Source organism: Heterocephalus glaber, unplaced genomic scaffold (genome assembly GCF_053883595.1).
Source record: "Heterocephalus glaber isolate CG9 unplaced genomic scaffold, H.glaber_assembly_v1.0 deba00001569, whole genome shotgun sequence".
Taxonomy (NCBI): domain Eukaryota; kingdom Metazoa; phylum Chordata; class Mammalia; order Rodentia; family Bathyergidae; genus Heterocephalus; species Heterocephalus glaber.
This window is the reverse complement of record NW_028258354.1, coordinates 9035446-9053388: the sequence shown is the minus strand read 5'-3', so window position 1 is coordinate 9053388 and position 17943 is coordinate 9035446.

Here is a 17943-nt window from a genome sequence, read left to right as displayed (position 1 = left end):
AGTTATAATCATCAACGTTAATGGTCTCAATTCACCAATCAAAAGAAATAGACTGGCAGAAGGGGTCAAGAAGCAAAACCCAACAATATGCTGCATACAAGAAACATACTTAATTCAAAAGGAAACTCATAGACTGAAAGTTAAAGGGTGGAAAACAATACTGCATGGGATGGGAACACAAAAAAAAGCAGGAGTAGCTATCCTCTTTGCAGATCAAGTAGATTTCAAACCAAGACTGATTAAGAGACACGAAGAAGGACACTACATCCTTGGTAAAGGGAAGAATCCAAGAGGAAGAGATGACAATCATAAATATCTATGCACCAAACACTAGTGCACCCAACTATATAAAACAAATATTAATGGACATGAAAAGTCATATATGCACTAATACAATTGTAGTGGGGGACCTCAACACCCCACTGTCACAAATAGATAGATCAACTAGACTAAAAATAAGTAATGAAATACTAGAACTCAATTGAACTCTTCAACAAATGAACTTAACAGATGTTTACAGAGTCTTCCACCCCACAAAATCAGAATACATATTCTTCTCAGCTGCACATGGGTCATTCTCCAAAATAGACCACATACTCACACACAGAACATGTTTAAGTAAGTGCAAAGGAATTGAAGTTATCCCCTGTATATTATCAGGTCATAGTGAGATGAAATTGGAGATCCATAGCAAAAGAAACTCAAAAAATTCATAAGCACATGGAAATTGAACAACACACTTCTGAATAACCAATGGGTCACAGAGGAAATTAAAGAAGTAATCAGACAGTTCCTTCAATTAAATGACAATGACAATACAACATAGCAGAATCTATGGGACACAATGAAAGCAGTCTTATGAGGGAAATTCATAGCAGTGAATACGCATATTAGGAAAACAGATCGAGTCCAATTAAACAACCTGATGATGAACCTCAAGCTTCTAGAAAAAGAAGAGCAGGACAACCCCAAAACTCATACAAGGGAGGAAATTATAAAGATCAGAGGAGAAATCAATGCAATGGAGACTAAGAGAATGATACAAAAAAATCAATGAACGCAGGAGTTGGTTCTTTGAAAGAATCAACAAAATTGACAAACCCTTTGACAACCTTACCAGAAAAAGGAAAGAGAAGGCCCAAATCCATGCAATTAGCAATGAAAGGGGTGAAATTACAACAGACCCAGCAGAAAATCAGAGAATCATCAATACCTACTTCCAGAACCTTTATGCCAATAAGATGGAAAACATAGAAGAAATGGACAGATTCCTAGATACATATGAATTACCAAAGTTGAATGAAAAAGATCTAAAAATTCTGAAAAACCCAATATCAACCAATGAAATAGTAAACATAATTAAAAACTTAACAACTAAGAAAAGCCTGGGCCCTGATGGCTTCACTGCTGAATTCTACAAGACATTTAGAGAGGAACTGCTGCCGCTACTGTTTAAACTCTTCAATGAAAATGAAAGGGAAGCAATACTCCCAAATTCATTCCTGCAAGCAAGCATCACCTTGATCCCCAAAGCAGAGAAAGACCCAACTGAAAAGCAGAACAATAGGCCAATCTCACTAATGAACATAGATGCAAAAATCCTGAATAAGATACTGGCAACCAGAATGCAGAAGATCAAGAAGATCATGCACCCTGATTAATTGGGATTCATCCCAGGGATGCAGGAATGGTTCAATATATGAAAATCAATCAATGTAATACACTATATCAATAGAGCCAGAGACAAAAACCATATGATTATCTCCATAGATGCACAAAAAGCATTTGACAAAATCCAACATGCATTTATGTTAAAAACCCTAGAAAAAATTGGAATAGATGATCTCTACCTCAAACTGATAAAATGAACAAACAACAGCCAATATCATACTAAATGTTCAAAAACTGAAATCCTTCACACTAAAATCATGAACAAGACAAGGATGCCCACTATCACCACTCTTGTTCAATATAGTTCTGGAAACATTAGCCACAGCAATTAGACAAGAGAAAGAAATAAAAGGAATAAAGATAGGAAATGAAGAAGTCAAATTGTCATTATTTGCAGATGACATGATACTCTATATAGAAGACTCCAAGAACTCTTCTAGACTTAATAAACAAATTCAGTAAAGTAGCTGGATCCAAGGTCAACACACAAAAATCAATAGCTTTCCTCTACATGAATGACAGACTCACTGAGAGAGAAATAGGGCAAATAATTCCTTTCACAATAGCATCCAAAAAACTGAAATACCTAGGAATCATCCTAATGAAAGAAATCAAAGACCTCTTCTCTGAAAACTATGGCACTCTGGAAAGAGAGATTGAAGATGCTATCAGAAAATGGACAGACATCCCCTGCTCCTGGGTAGGAAGGATTAATATAGTGAAAATGGCCATACTTCCAAAACTGCTATATAGATTTAATGCAATTCCAATTGAGATCCCAGCAGCATACTTCATGGACCTTGAGAAAACAATCCAAAAATTAATTTGGAACAAGAAGAGATCCAGCATAGCAAAAGCAATTCTAGGTAACAGAAAAATGGCAGGGGGTATCACAATCCCCAACCTGCAACTCTACTACAAAGCTACTTTGATAAAAACAGCATAGTACTGGCAAAGAAACAGGCTTGAGGACCAGTGGAACAGATTAGAAGATGCAGAAACAATGCCAGACACACTCAGCCATCTCATCTTTGACAAAGGAGCCAAACACCCTCACTGGAGGAAAGATAGCCTCTTTAGTAAATAGTGCTGGAAAAATGGGGTTTCAACTTGCCAAAGATTAAATCTAGACCTATATCTCTCACCATGCACTAAACTAAAATCAAAATGGATTAAAGTTCTAAATATTAAAATAGAAACTCTGAACCAGTTGGAACAGAGGTTAGGCAGAACTCTTGAAGACATCGGTGTAGGAAAAGATTTTATGAAGAAAACCTCAGTTGCCCATGAATTAGCACAAAGCACCAACAAATGGGATCTCTTCTTATTAAAAAGCTTCTGCACAGCAAGAGAAACCACCAGCAGGGTGAAGAGACAACCCACAATGTGGGAAAAAATCTTCACCTGCTCTTCCTCAGACAAAGGTCTACTATCTCGAATCTATAAAGAACTTAAAAAGATCAGACCTCCCAAGTTTAAAGACTCAATCCAAAAATGGGCATCTGAAATGAACAGACATTCCTCAGACAAAGAAGTAGAAATAGCAAATAAGTACACGCAAAAATGTTCAACCTCACTGGTCATTTGAGAGATGAAAATGAAAACAGCGCTGAGATTCCACTTCACTCCAGAAAGAATGGCTGCTATCATGAAATCAACCAATAACAAATGCTGGTGGGGCTGTGAGGAAAGAGGAACCCTGCTCCACTGCTGGTGGGAGTGTAGACTGGTGCAAGCACTGTGGAAATCAGTATGGAGATACCTCAAAGAACTAGGACTGGAAGTCCCATTTGATCCCGCTATTCCACTGCTGGGGATCTTCCCCAAAGAATTAAAAGAATCATACCACAGTGATATATGTGTGCCCATGTTCATAGCAGCACAGTTTGTAATAGCTAAAACTTGGAAACAGCCCAAATGCCCATCAACTGGAGACTGGATAAAGAAAATGTGGGTTTTTTAAAAATAAAATGGAATACTACTCACCCATAAAAAATGAGAAATTAGAGACATTTATAGCTAAGTGGATGCACATTGAGGCAATACTCTTAAGTGAAATAAATAGGACACACATGTGTAAATACCAAATAGTTTCTCTGGTGTGAAAAACTGAAAGTGTAAATAAGGACTAAATGTATAATAGGTAATGTGAAATAGGAAGAAAAGGGGCAAAGGGGAAGGAAGTGGTAGGGCTAGGGGAAAGGATAGAAGGGAATGGGATTAATATGAGAAAATGGAAAAATAGGAACAAAATCTTTGTAAATAGGGAGGAATGGAGGGGTTGAAGGGAGGGCTGGGTAAGGGTGAAAAATAAGCACCAAGAAAGACTATGTAAAGGTGCAAATTTCCAATGATGAATGTCATTATATTGTATACCTAAAATGTGCCAATGATTAGAATATATAATCGATAATGCAAAATAGGAAGAAAAGGTCCGTGTGACTCAGGACCTCGGTAGGGCGTGCATAGAACTTCCTGTGTGCAGCGGGCTGATTCGGCGTATTCCGCGCCTCCCATGTTATTTTCTTTGTGAACACTCATGGCCTTCACAAATCAGAAAGTAATTATTTTCAACTTTCCAATTCTTTAGTGAACACTCTTTGAAGAATGAGAGAAGAAAGTATGTTGAAAGTCAATTGTATACATACAAATTATATCCATATATTTATGTATAAGTATATATATTTAAGAGATATGATCTTTATTCTACTTTTAGCTTCTTCTTCCCTGAAGCAATGTTACCTTTCACCAATTTGATTTCATTGGAAGGTACAGCCCACAGACATTCCTACTGTATCAGGACACTGTAGGACAGTTTGTATCCCTGTTATGATAATATCCACATAGTATTTACTTATCTTTACCCTTTCCATTATCTTAAATTCCTATACAATTTACCTGGTGCCAAGTACAGCATAAATATATGGGTGAAAAATCAGAGAGTATAAAAATTGCCAATTTTAAATGGAGACAAAAAATGATCTAATGGAGGAAAATAATTTGGTTGCTTTGCTAAATAATTTTGGCTCAATAACTTACATGTTTACAATTCAACTGGAAGATGAGTATACTTCTGCTGTTGCTAACTCAGTCTGTACTTATTTAGAATTCAAACCAAACATCAAGCAAAATAAAATGAAACATATAACTAATCAAATGTCTGACATTTTAGTTTTCTTGGCTGCCATAAGAAATCACCACACATTTAGCTCCTGAAAATAGTACAAAATTGTAAACTCTCGGTTGTGGCCGAAGTCCAGGTGGGTTTGACTAGTCCCTCTGTTCTGAGTGTCACCAGGCAGTGAAATCAAGCTGTTGGCCAGCCAGGAATCTTATCTGATATCCCAAAGGAGGATTTCTTTCCAAGATCACTCAGGCATTTGACAGAATTTACTTCCTGAAGGTTGTAGAGCTAAGGTCCCTCTTTCTTTGCAGGCTGTCAGCCAGGATCCTCTTTCAGCACCATAAGCCAGCAGACATTCCCCTTCCTGTGGTCTCTGCTCAGACTTTCCATTCCTCTAAAGCCCCTGCTTCTCATCATTTCTGCCACCAGCTACAGAAAGGTTTTTGCTACTAATAACTCATTCACTTGAGTTTGGTCCCTACAAATAATTCAAAGTACCTCCTTCTCAGTTGATCTGCAACCTTAATTACATCTGCAGATAGGGTGAAAAATTTTAGGGGAACATTGCACACCATGCTAACTTACAAATCTCCAAGCAATGCAGTTTGTACTGCCTTCTCCTGCTTTGGTGTGTTGCATTCATGCCAGCTGTTTTCCGTTTCATGAATGTGCCATATCTGTTCCTTCCTCAAGGCCTTTGTACTTGTTGTACCTTTTACTGGGAATGCTCTGCCCTGTATCTTCATAAAGTTAATTTTCATCACTGAGATGCACATGTGTTGTCTCAGCTGAGAAGAATTTCCTGGTCCTCCTTATAAAGATACCTCTCAATACTGCAGTCACTCTATCCTCTGTTATTATTTTTAAATTTTTAAAATTTAAAGAAAAATTTTTTGTGATACTGGGTGTCAAACCTAAGGCCTTCACACTGAGCTACCTCCCCAGCCCTTTTTCAATGTCTTATTTAGACACAAGGTCTCTGTAAGTCACTGAGTTCCCCAGACTGAATTCAAACTTGTGACCCTCCTGCCTCAGTCTCTAGGAGTGCTGGAATTATGGGTATGCACAACTGTGCCTGGCTCTATTATTTGCTAAAAATGGTGTCATTGCCACCTTTTATCTTCATTACTTCCTTGTCTACCTCTGCCCACTGTGGTTTAAGCCTCCTGAGGCCAGGACCTGTATCTGCCTCGCTTGCTGCTGTGTTACCCGTGTCAAGAGCAATGCCATGGGAAGAGCCCAATAGTCATTGTGTACACCTATCATTGTTATTTCTTTAAATGAATAAAATTAAAAATGTTGTACCACTTTCAGTTTTCTCAGAATGTTATTTTAATGAAAGTTATCATGAAAATAAGTCCATATCCAAACATAAAACAAATATAAGTCCATAGTTGAACCCAAAACTTGTGTTTTCAGGCTTAAATCAGGACTTCTCCACTCTAAATATATCTAGAACTACCTAGGAAACAATGACAAGAAACTGATTATCAAACCCTGGTCATGAGAAAAATTTCTCTGGAAATGGAGCTCTGATCAACTTTAATTTAATCCAGTGTCCTCTTGAACTACCAGCAGCTGTAGCAAGAACTACAAAGACTAAAGACAGAGCTGGAGCTGGAGAAGTGCAGTGTGTAGGACCCTACCCAGGCTTAGAGCTCCCCAGAGGAAGGGATCCACAAATAGTCTAGAAATTTACAATAAACATGCCTTGAATCTTCATTCTAATACACAAAAATTAATTCAAAACCTATCAAGATTAAAATGTAAACACTCAAATTATAAAAAAACTTAGAAGAAAAGGTGAGAGAATCTTTATGAAGTAGACAAAGATTTCTTAGAGAGGACCCAAGAAGTGCTAACCATGAAAAGAAATAAAAGTGTTAAAATAGACTTCATCAAAGTTAAAAATTTTGTATATCAAAAAAATACTACTTAGGGCCGGGGATTTAGCTCAGTGTTTCCACCTCCTGCCTCAAAAGCACAAGGTCCCAAGTTAGATCCCTGATACCAAAATAAATAAATAAATAAATAAATAAATAAATAAATAAATAAATAAACAAACTACTTAGAAAATGAAAGCTACAAATTGGAAATGTATATTTTCATTTCATTTATCTAATGTGTACTTTTATGACTAAGGTATATGAAGAACTTCCATAATCGATGAAAATCAAATAAATACTACAAATGCTTTAAAAATAAGACAAAGATATTTTGTATAAAATTGTATACAATGGTCAACAGGCATTTGTAAAGACAAATTAAAAACACTGATTCACTTGTATGAATGAAAGACTGGAAAACAAACATTGGTAAAGATGTATAATAAATATAAACCTTTTGTATAGAAATATAAAATGTTACCACTGTGGCAAAGCCTTAACCTTAAGACAGATAGAAAATTAAAATTCTAAACAAATCATAGAATATTTGTACAATAGCACAATAGAACATTAAAAATACAGTAAACTATTTCACCCACCAATATGGGTGAAACTCAAATACATTGCATTGAGTAAAAGAAATCAGATACAAAAGATTACCTCCTGTGTGATTGCATTTATAGAAAGTCAAAGAAAAATCAAAAATAATGTATGATGATGGCAGTCAGGACAGAGTACACTCTGGGGTAAGAGTTTGAGGTGCAAGGGAAACTTTGAAATAACAAATATGTTCTCATCTAGAGTGGGGTGTTGGTTTTACAGGTGTTACTTTTGAAAATTCTCAAATTGTGCAAGTAAGATATATGAATTTCCCAGTGTATATATTGTTCTTTAATAAAAATGTTTAAAACTTGAAAAACTAAAATGTGAAAGAGAAAAGAAAGGCCACTACTTCACAAAGCACTTAAAAACACTTCATCCTCTGGATGGGCTCCATTGGTAGCCCAATTCACTTTGCTAGTCTGGGTGGGTGGGTTCCAGGTGGAACACTGTGGGGTTCTCAGCAGTTTGTTGTAGACTTTTGTAGCTATGGCCACCTGGTGGAGCTCTGTGGAAGATGTCAGTGCCACAGAGATGATGTGAAACACTATGGAGCTTGGGTTTCTGTTTATCATGGGGGATTCACTAGGAGTGGTCACAGAGCTACTTCCAGATGACATGAGGTCCACTCTTGTCTACAATAGCCTCCAAAAGAAATCAGTGATATGGCTAATTTTTATTGGCTTTTTGATGAGTCTCTTATATTTGATCAGACTTATGCATCAGGTCAGAAGCAGATTTTTTGAAAAAGGAAAATGCATGTTGCAAACACATTGGCTGGACTACTTCTAATGAAGCATAAATTTTTTGACATGTTCAGGTAGGTTCAGAAGGAATATTTAGGTATTGAGTCATCTTTAGAGTATACCAGTCTAGAAGAGGGCTTCAAAAATACAGAGTCGAGTGGATGCATATAAAATGGTGGAAAGAACCAACTTAATCCTAGAGGAAGAAATAACTTCTCTAGTGAAGGAGTAAAGAAAGATCCAGGGCTGAAATTGTAAGAATGACTTTGTCACCAGAAGATGACTTAGGAGCCATCACAATACATACACAATTTTCCCACTCTGCAGTAGCTGGGAGCTTGTATCCTTCTGCCCCTCATCAAAGTCTGGAAAATCTCTTCATTTCTCTCTACCCAGAATCCTTGTGCCACCACGTTCTGCTCTCGCCTCCTGCTTTCATGTGAGGTCCATTGTGCTTCTGAGAGGCAATTCAGAACCCTTTTCATAGGCTGGAATTTTTGTCCACCTTCACATTTTGAAATCAGATCTGAGCTTCTTTAGGGCTAATTCCAACTTCAAATGAAATAACTGTTGGATTTTCAGAAATATACCGAGAGACCTCAAACCTTTAAAAAATTGTCATTTTTCAAAAGAAATTTTAATCTTGTTCATTACTTCAATATCTAATGCTACTTGAGAGACCAAACTATGGTCAAAATAAAGCCTGATGATAATATGTTGTGAATATCACTTCGGATACATTTTATAAGTTAATTGTTTCTATTTTATGTTTATCTTTAGATCATATTATTTATATCATAATATAAAGATATCTTTATTTTATTTTATATTTATCTTTATATCATATTATCTTTATTATATATTAATTAATATATAGTTTAGCAAAAACAGATATTTTAATATGAAAAGATAATTTTGGTTTGACTAGGCCTGTGTTTACTGTTCTTTTATATTAAATGAAAAGTAAGGATTTCCCCTCTTTAATAAATAGTGTTTGGTTAAATGAATTAAATAAATGTACTACATATCCTACCTCCAAGATAGTAAATTTTATAGAATGGAGTATTTCTAGTATTCAATGAAATAATATGAATGTTTATATTTGATAAGAATAAGAGTTAAAATAGAAAAATATATATATTTCATTACAGAAGCTTTTGGAAGTATGGAACTAGGTACCTGTATTTTGTATAACTCTCCAGTTGATCATTTGTTGTGGTGAAAGTTGAGAACTACTGATGGTGTGCACATTATTTTAATATGTATAATTTAATTGTAAACCTATGTAAAATTGACCTTCAATCTATTTTGTCTTGATTTTATAACAATATTCCAAAGCAAAAAATATCCCTCTAAAAATAAAATGCAACTCTCCCCAAAACATACTCCCATATAACCTAAGTAAGGATATAAGATTAAAATTTTAATCAGGAGATCTATTTATGAATTTAGTCATTAATTCAGATTTAAATTTTTTGATATAGTATAGTTTTGTTCCTACTACATTTTCTGTTTCCTTATTTCTAAACTAAAGAATTAGACTAAAATGATTTCTAAGGTCCTTTCTAGCTCTCAAATTATTTGATTTTAGAATGAATAAAAATTTTATAAATACAATGGTTAAGACTAAATTTTGACTTATTAGGCATTAGACATAATATACCTTAAGTATAAAGAATAATGATCTCCTACAGAAATCTTTCAATCTCTCTTATTGCCCTTTCCTGTTCCCTCTCCCCTATTTTCTGATTTCCTATCCCCTATTAATATTCCTGATGTTATACTCATAAACCCAGAACTTTACTCTGAACAAGTTTCTGGGTATTTGAGTCCAAGTTAATCACTTTTTAATAATTAGTAGTTATTAGTATGATGTTCACTAAAAAATTTTGAAAATGCAGAGTAGCAATCAGCAGCAAAATAGTATCTCTGGAACCCATGTGGAACCGCATAACTCTGTAATCATAAAAGCTCCCCCAGCCCCAACATAGTGACTGATTGTGAGTTAATGGTTAAAATGTGCTTGTTAGTTCTGAGACACTAGATAAAATCTGTAACAAACATACAGTTCCTAAGTGAATTACCAACTCCTTGTTTGTCTGAAACCGATGTTCCGGACACAGCTATCTATAAGACAATCTGCAAACGTCTTTTGACCATCAACATTTTTTTCTCTTTTCTGTAAGTTCTGCTTGCTAACTTCCCCTGCAATCCCCTATAAAACAGCCTCGGACTCTGAGCCAGGTGCCTCTCTAAGCTACTTTGCCTTGGGAGTGCTATCTGGCCAGACTAATAAAGGTCTGTTTTACTTTCCAACTTGTCTGGTGTGTTCCTTCCCGGGTGTTCTTCGCTGCAGTCAGCTCCTCAGAGCATTTGGTAAGGCCCTCGGTCTTACATTTTGGAGGCCCCAGCAAGATCCCCAGGTAGGAACCACGATTCGGCCGAGACTCCGTGGTGGGATCCAGCAGGAGGCTCTTGGGCACAGACCTCAGAAAACCTCTGGAGGTAAGCTCTTTGCCAGTTGCAACCGTTTGTTAAATCAGGAGTGAGGTGGTTGACTGGCCGGTAAGCCTCCCCTGATCCCACAGTTCCTGACGAGGAACAAGGGGAGATTTAGTTTCACTTCTGTTGTGGCACCCTTTCGTCTTGTTGTTCATACCTTAGTGTCCTGTCCATTGTGTGTTTACTTTTATATTTCTTTCTAAACCTTCAAGGGCAGAGATGCGAGGATCCTGCTCCAAAAATACCGCATTGGATTGTTTTCTCACTAATTTTAAATTGGCTTTTCCCCCCCAACAGGAGGACGAATATGGGGTTAAATTCTCTCGTGGAAAACTTCACTCCCTGTGTCAATTTGAATGGCCGGCCTTTGGAGCTGGATGGCCAGCCGAGGGCTCCTTTGAGCCGAGCCTCTGTCGGGCTGTATGGGGAAAAGTCACTGGTCACCCCAGCCACCCTGAGCAGTTTCCTTATATAAATATTTGTGTACAGGCTTGTGAAGAGCCTCTGGCTTGGCTGAAGTGTTGTTCCCTGTGAACAGACACTCGCATTCTGGTTATGGCACCAAGGGGACCCCGAGAGGTCAAAACCTGGGCTCCCAAGCCAGTGCTCTCACAAGATCCTGATCCCTTAGACCCCTTAATAAGACCTCCACCCTATGTGGAGCCATCCACCTCCTCTGATAAAGCTGGCCCCAGATCTCAAAACCCTTTCTATCCTCCTCTTCCCGAAGAGGAAAAATCTCCAGATTCTGTAACCTCTCCCTCCCACATGTGAACAGGGGCTGCTTATGGTCATAGCAAAGCTCCCTCTGAGGGGACTGGTTCAGTTCCTCTTTTGCCTCTTCAGGAAACAGAGCAGAGTCACTATGTCTATATCCCTTTTTCTACCAGTGACTTATACAATTGGAAATATTAAAATCCCCCTTTTTCAGAAAAACCCCAGGCTTTGATCTCCCTCCTAGAATCTGTTTTTCATACCCATGATCCTACCTGGGATGATTGTCAACAACTCCTCCAAGCCATTTTTACCTCCAAGGAAAGAGAAAGAATTTAAGGGCAAGCCATAAAATCAGTATTGGGAGGAACAGAGGGCCCACTCAATGAGCAGCAATGAGCCCATATCAAGGCACAACTTCCATCCACCCATCCCCGGTGGCAAGTTAATTCCTCGGGCAGGAGAGAAGCTCTCCAAAACTACCATCAGCATCTCCTAGATGGCTTGAGGGGAGCTGCTCGGAAGCCTACCAATTTGAGCAAGGTAAGCGAGGTCCTCCAAGGACCTGAGGAATCTCCTTCTGCCTTTCTGAAGCATCTGTTGGAAGCATACCATACATATACTCCAATTGACCCAGATGCCCCTGCAAACCGACAGGCAATTAATTTGGCTTTTGTCACTCAGTAGGCCCCAGATATTAGGAAGAAATTGCAGTGGATGGAAGGATTTGAGGGGGAAAATAGGGAAAAACTGATGAGTGTAGCTATGAAGGCGTTTAATAACAGAGATCCTTTAGATGACAAAATGGCTAAAAAGATAGGAAAAGCAACTATTGCAGCCTTAGCAGATGGAGGTTTTGTCCAAAAGGAACAAAAAGAGAATAGAAAAGAAGATAAAACTAAAGTATGGCCCCTGTTAGAAAAGGATCAATGCACATATTGCAAAGAGAAGGACCATTTTAAAAGGGATTGTGAAAAGTTGAAAAGAAAGAGAGAGAAAGAGGCTAGGAGAGAAAGAGATGGGGTTCTTCTAGTAGATGAAGAAGATTGATGAGGCCGAGGCTCATGGCTGCTTAACCCTAATGAGCCTATGGTGACTTTGGGAATAGGGGGAACAGATGTCCAATTCCTTGTGGACACTGACACGACCCACTCTGTCCTGAAGACCCCCCTTGGAACCTTTCTTCCCTAAAGTCCTCCATTACCAGAGCCACAGGAAAGTTGGCCTCTTATCCTTGGACCACAAAACGAAATGTAAATCTGGGAAGAGGCACCGTCACTCATTCCTTCTTAGTTATCCCTGAGTGCCCATACTCATTGCTAGGAAGAGATTTGCTACGAAAATTGGGGGCTGTTATTTCCTTTGAGCCTGAAAGAGGGACTTTCGAACACAAGCCACCCTCTGCCATTATGGTAACAGTTCCCCTTGAAGATGAATTTAAGCTGCTAAAGGAGGGCACAGAACCCCCTGAACAGAAATGGGACTACCTTCAGAAAAAGTTTCCTCAGGTGTGGGCTGAGACCAATCCACCTGGGCTGGCCAAACACCATGCCCTAGTGGTGGTTCAATTGTTGGCCTCTGCCACCCCCGGCCATGTGTGGCAGTACCCCCTCCAGCTGGAGGCCAAGGTGGGGATCTCCAAACACATCCACCAACTCCAGGAAGCCAGCATCTTGGTCCCTTGCCAATCCACCTGGAATACACCCCTGCTTCCTGTAAGGAAGCCCAGCACCTCAGACTTCAGACTGGTACAGAATTTGAGGGAGATGAACAGCTGGGTGGACACCATCCACCCAATGGTACCGAACCCCTATACTCTGTTGAGTCTCATCTCTCCTGCTCATGTGTGGTACTCAGTATTAGACCTCAAAGATGCATTTTTCAGCCTGTCTCTAGCACCAGTGAGCCAGCCCCTCTTTGCCTTTGAATGGACTGACCCAGACACCGGGACTACCAGACAGCTGACATGGACCCAGCTGCCACAGGGATTCAAAAACTCCCCCATTCTGTTCGGGGAAGCTCTCAGCAAAGATTTACAAGAGGTAAGGAGAGTGTTTCCCCAAGCGACTATTCTTTAGTATGTTGATGACCTCCTGGTGGTGACTTCAACTGATGAAGAGTGTCTTGCAGCCACCGAGGGCCTCCTGGAAGCCCTCCAAGACCTGGGATATCAGGTGTCTTAGAAGAAAGCTCAGCTCTGTTGGACCAAGGTAACCTACTTGGGCTATATTCTTGAGAAGGGAAAGAGGAGGCTGGCAGAATTGAGGGTATCTGCAATTCTCTAGATTCTGGAGCCGAGCTCAAAGAAACAGGTGTGGGAATTCCTAGAGGTGGTTGGGTATTGCATAATTTGGATTCCTGGCTTTGCTGAGATTGCCAAACCCCTGCATGAAGCCACTGGGGGAGGAGATATGCCCCTCAAGTGGACTGAGGCTTGCCAGCAGGCATTTCAATCACGTAAGACTGCGCTTGCCTCGGCACCAGCCCTGGCATTGCAGACTTAAACAAGCCCTTCACCCTGTATGTAGCAGAGAAAAATGGGGTAGCCAAGGGAGTGACTACTCAGGTTTTGGGCCATGGAAGCGGCCCGTGGCATACCTCTTGAAGAAGCTCGACCCAGTGGCCCGAGGGTGGCCTACTTGTCTGAGGACAGTAGCAGCAGCAGCTGCTTTAACCTGAGAGGCTGACAAATTGACCTTCAGACAGGATTTGACTTTGATCACTCCCCATGCCATTGAGCCCTTGTTGAATAGCTCACCTAGCAAATGGCTGTCTAATGCCAGACTGTTATAATATTAAGGACTCTTGTTAGAACAGCCACACATTAGGTTTGCCACCACCGCTAGCCTCAATCCAGCTACTCTACTCCTGGAATCTGACGAACAAATGCCCATCCATGATTGCCTTGAGACTCTTGAAAACTTGAGGGGAGGGCATCCGGATTTGACAGACCAGGCCCTCCCCCATGCAGAGACAATGTTCTGCACTGATGGGTGCAGTATGGTATGCTGGGGTGGCAGTGGTCAACCAGGACCAACAGGTGAAATGGGAGCAGGGGCTACCTCAAGGGACATCAGCACAGAGGGCTGAGCTGATTGCTTTGACTAAGGCTCTGGAACTGGGGAAAGGAAAAAGGGTAAACATATTCGCTGATAGCCATTATGCTTTTGTACACGGGGAGATTTATCAGAATAGAGGGCTGCTGACCTCTGAAGGAAAGGAAATTACAAACAAGACTGAAATATTGGCATTACTACAAGCCATCTGGTTGCCCCAAGAGGTCGTCATCATCCATTGCCATGGGCACCAAAAGGGGTCTAGCCCCGAGGTGATTGATAATAATGCTGCTGATCAGGCAGCAAAACAAGCTGCTCAAAAATCAGTGGGGAAGCAAATGGTTTTGCTACCCACTCCAATACTTCCAGAAAAAACTGAATACACAGATAAAGAAGTGGCAGAAATGAACAGAAAGCACTGGACTCAAGGAAAACATGGGTGGTGGATGACTAATGATGGAAAGGTGGTGCTCCCAGCCCCTGTAACAGACACGTTGCTGCGCTAACTACATGAGTCCACCCACCTTGGCGAGAAAAGAATGATGGCTGCCCTGTGACCCCATTTTGTCAGTGAGGGATTGGCCCAAAAGGCCCAGGACATGGTGAGACGATGCCCCACCTGCCTCAAGGTAAATGCAAATCGGGTTACTGGGCCCCCCGGGGTCCGACACAGAGGATTAAGTCCAGGAGAGCACTGGGAATTGGACTTTACTGAAATGAAGCCTGGCATGGATGGGTACAAATATTTACTAGTTTTTGTGGATACCTTTTCAGGATGGATAGAAGCATACCCCACTAAGAGGGAGACAGCTGAAGTAACAGTCAAAAAGCTCTTGACAGAAATAGTTCCCCATTTTGGCTTGCCCTTAGCTCTGGGGTCCGAAAATGGTCCAGCCTTTATGGCTAAGATATCTAAGTTAATTAGTAATATCCTTGGAATAAAGTGGAATCTACACTGTGCCTATAGGTCTCAAAGTTTAGGACAGGTAGAAAGAACAAATCGAACTTTAAAGGAGATTCTAACTAAATTATGCTTGGAGCCTGAACTAGGTTGGGTAGAACTTCTCCCTTTTGCCCTCCTCTGAACTAGGTGCACTCCTAAGCCTCCCCTAAATCTGTCTCCCTTCCAGATTGTTTATGGGTGATCTCCCCCAATCATCCCATTAGTAGATGTAGAATTAAAGGAAAAGTTTTCCCACCTTCTACTCTTTAAATCCTTAAAAGCAGTCCATCAGCTTCAGTCAGAGCTACATGATAAATTACGGAAGACTATGCCTGGTCCCAATGAAAAACCTTTGCAGCCTTTACCCTATAAGCTGGGAGATTTGGTTTTTATTCACAGGTTTGATTCCAAGACCCTAGAACCACGTTGGAAGGGACCGGTTCCTATTGTCCTGTCAACTCCCTTGGCAGTGAAGGTAGCTGGACATTCTGCCTGGATACATCACAACCATCTGAAGGCAGGACCCCCCGCAGATGTCATGAAGGACCAATGGAAGGTTATCAGCCAACCAGGTGACTGAAAGCTGAGACTGGGGTGGGTTGGAGATATTTCTCATTCTTGATAATATTCTCTGGGACATTGGCGGTACTGCCCCAAGAAAATTGGACCACACCCGAAATGTATGGGTTCAATTGGCAAAATTGCTTAATCTGTCTGAATTCTGTCTGAATATAGATGTAAATTTCCATTATGTATTAGGAAGCTATCTCATTCTGGTGTGTACCCCTTTAAGTTTAATATGGCCCTATACCCTATTTAAGGATATCCCAGGGGAAAATCTCACTTATAAAGATAGTTACAATTGGGGTCATTCCTCATATCATAAACCTAAAAATGTTGTCAAATTATATACACCCAGGATAATTATGTCAAATAATACCCAATGTGCTATGTATGTAAATTGTACAACCCAGTGTCTGACAATAAAATGATCTGAAGGAATTCCCTGCCATATAAAACAGAAAATTATGTATAACAATGGCCATATCTCCCTGCCAACAGGATGGTTTTATACCTGTGAAGGAATAACTTTCAATTATATTCCAGTCAATTTAACCAAGACCCATTGCTGCTTGAGTCGTCTAGCTGTACTTTTACCATATAGGACTGATTTGATTATGCCAAATAGAACTAAACGTTGGTCACCTTATACTGCACCAGGATGTGATGATAATGTAGGTCTTTTGACAGATGCTGAAGTGATATCTATGATAGCATCTTTTGTTGCTCTGCCTTCCACAGGAGTCCATGCTGAAAAGGCAGTATGAAAATTAGCATGCAAAGTGGTCAAAGGGTTAAATGCTACCTCATCAGCCTTGGCATTAATTAACCAGGAGTTACAAGAACAGAGACAGGCAATCTTAGATAATAGAGCAGCTATAGACTATTTGTTGCTTTTTCATCATCAAGGTTGTGGAAGAATAAAAAATATGTGTTGTTTCAATCTGACCAACAATAGTGCAGAAATTAGAGAAAAGATAAAACAGTTGGAAGACTTGGCTAAAAGGGTACATGATGAAAAAGTAGGATGGGACTTGTTCCAGTGGCTAACTAAATAGTTGCCCAACCTACAATGGTTAAAACAACTTTTTCTCATCATTATAGTTGTGTGCCTATGCTTAATATTGTCATGCTGCTGTATACAATGGATCCCCACATTTATACATAAGATTACTTAAGTTGTAAAATCAGTGGGGAATGTGGGACCGCATAACTCTGTAATCATAAAAGCTCCCCCAGCCCCAACATAGTGACTGATTGTGAGTTAATGGTTAAAATGTGCTTGTTAGTTCTGAGACACTAGATAAAATCTGTAACAAACATACAGTTCCTAAGTGAATTACCCAACTCCTTGTTTGTCTGAAACCGATGTTCCGGACACAGCTATCTATAAGACAATCTGCAAACGTCTTTTGACCATCAACATTTTTTTCTCTTTTCTGTAAGTTCTGCTTGCTAACTTGCCCTGCAACCCCCTATAAAACAGCCTCGGACTCTGAGCCAGGTGCCTCTCTAAGCTACTTTGCTTTGGGAGTGCTGTCTGGCCAGACTAATAAAGGTCTGTTTTACTTTCCAACTTGTCTGGTGTGTTCCTTCCCGGGTGTTCTTCGCTGCAGTCAGCTCCTCAGAGCGTTTGGTAAGGCCCTCTTGGTCTTACACCCAGAATCCAGACACCTGGGAAATAACAACTTGGTGAAGTAAAAGGAAGTAAAGAAAAGAAGAGAGAGAGAGAGAAAGAAAGAAAGAAAGAAAGGAAAAAGACAAAAAAGAAAAAAATACAAAAAAGAAAAGACAAAAAGCAGTGGATCTCTGGGACCTGGGAAGGAACTGACAGGAAAATTGGAAATGACAGAGAGGCTAGAGAAACAGCACAATGCAGAGAAAAAACAAAGCAGTCTGGAAGCTTACTCCCCCCACCCCACCCCGCCGCCGCCCAAGGGAGTTACTGTCTCCACAGACACAAGGTAAGCTCCAGAGTCAGGAGTCCCAGGGCAAAACAACAGACCCAGTCAACAGCTCTAGTCCCAAGAAGTGCCCACAGGTATTGGAAACTGCAAAAACAGTGTAGGATTTGTCTGAAATAATTCATTCCATGCCACAGGCTAGAGTCAGAGAAGAAATTCAGTGCAGCACCTGCTAG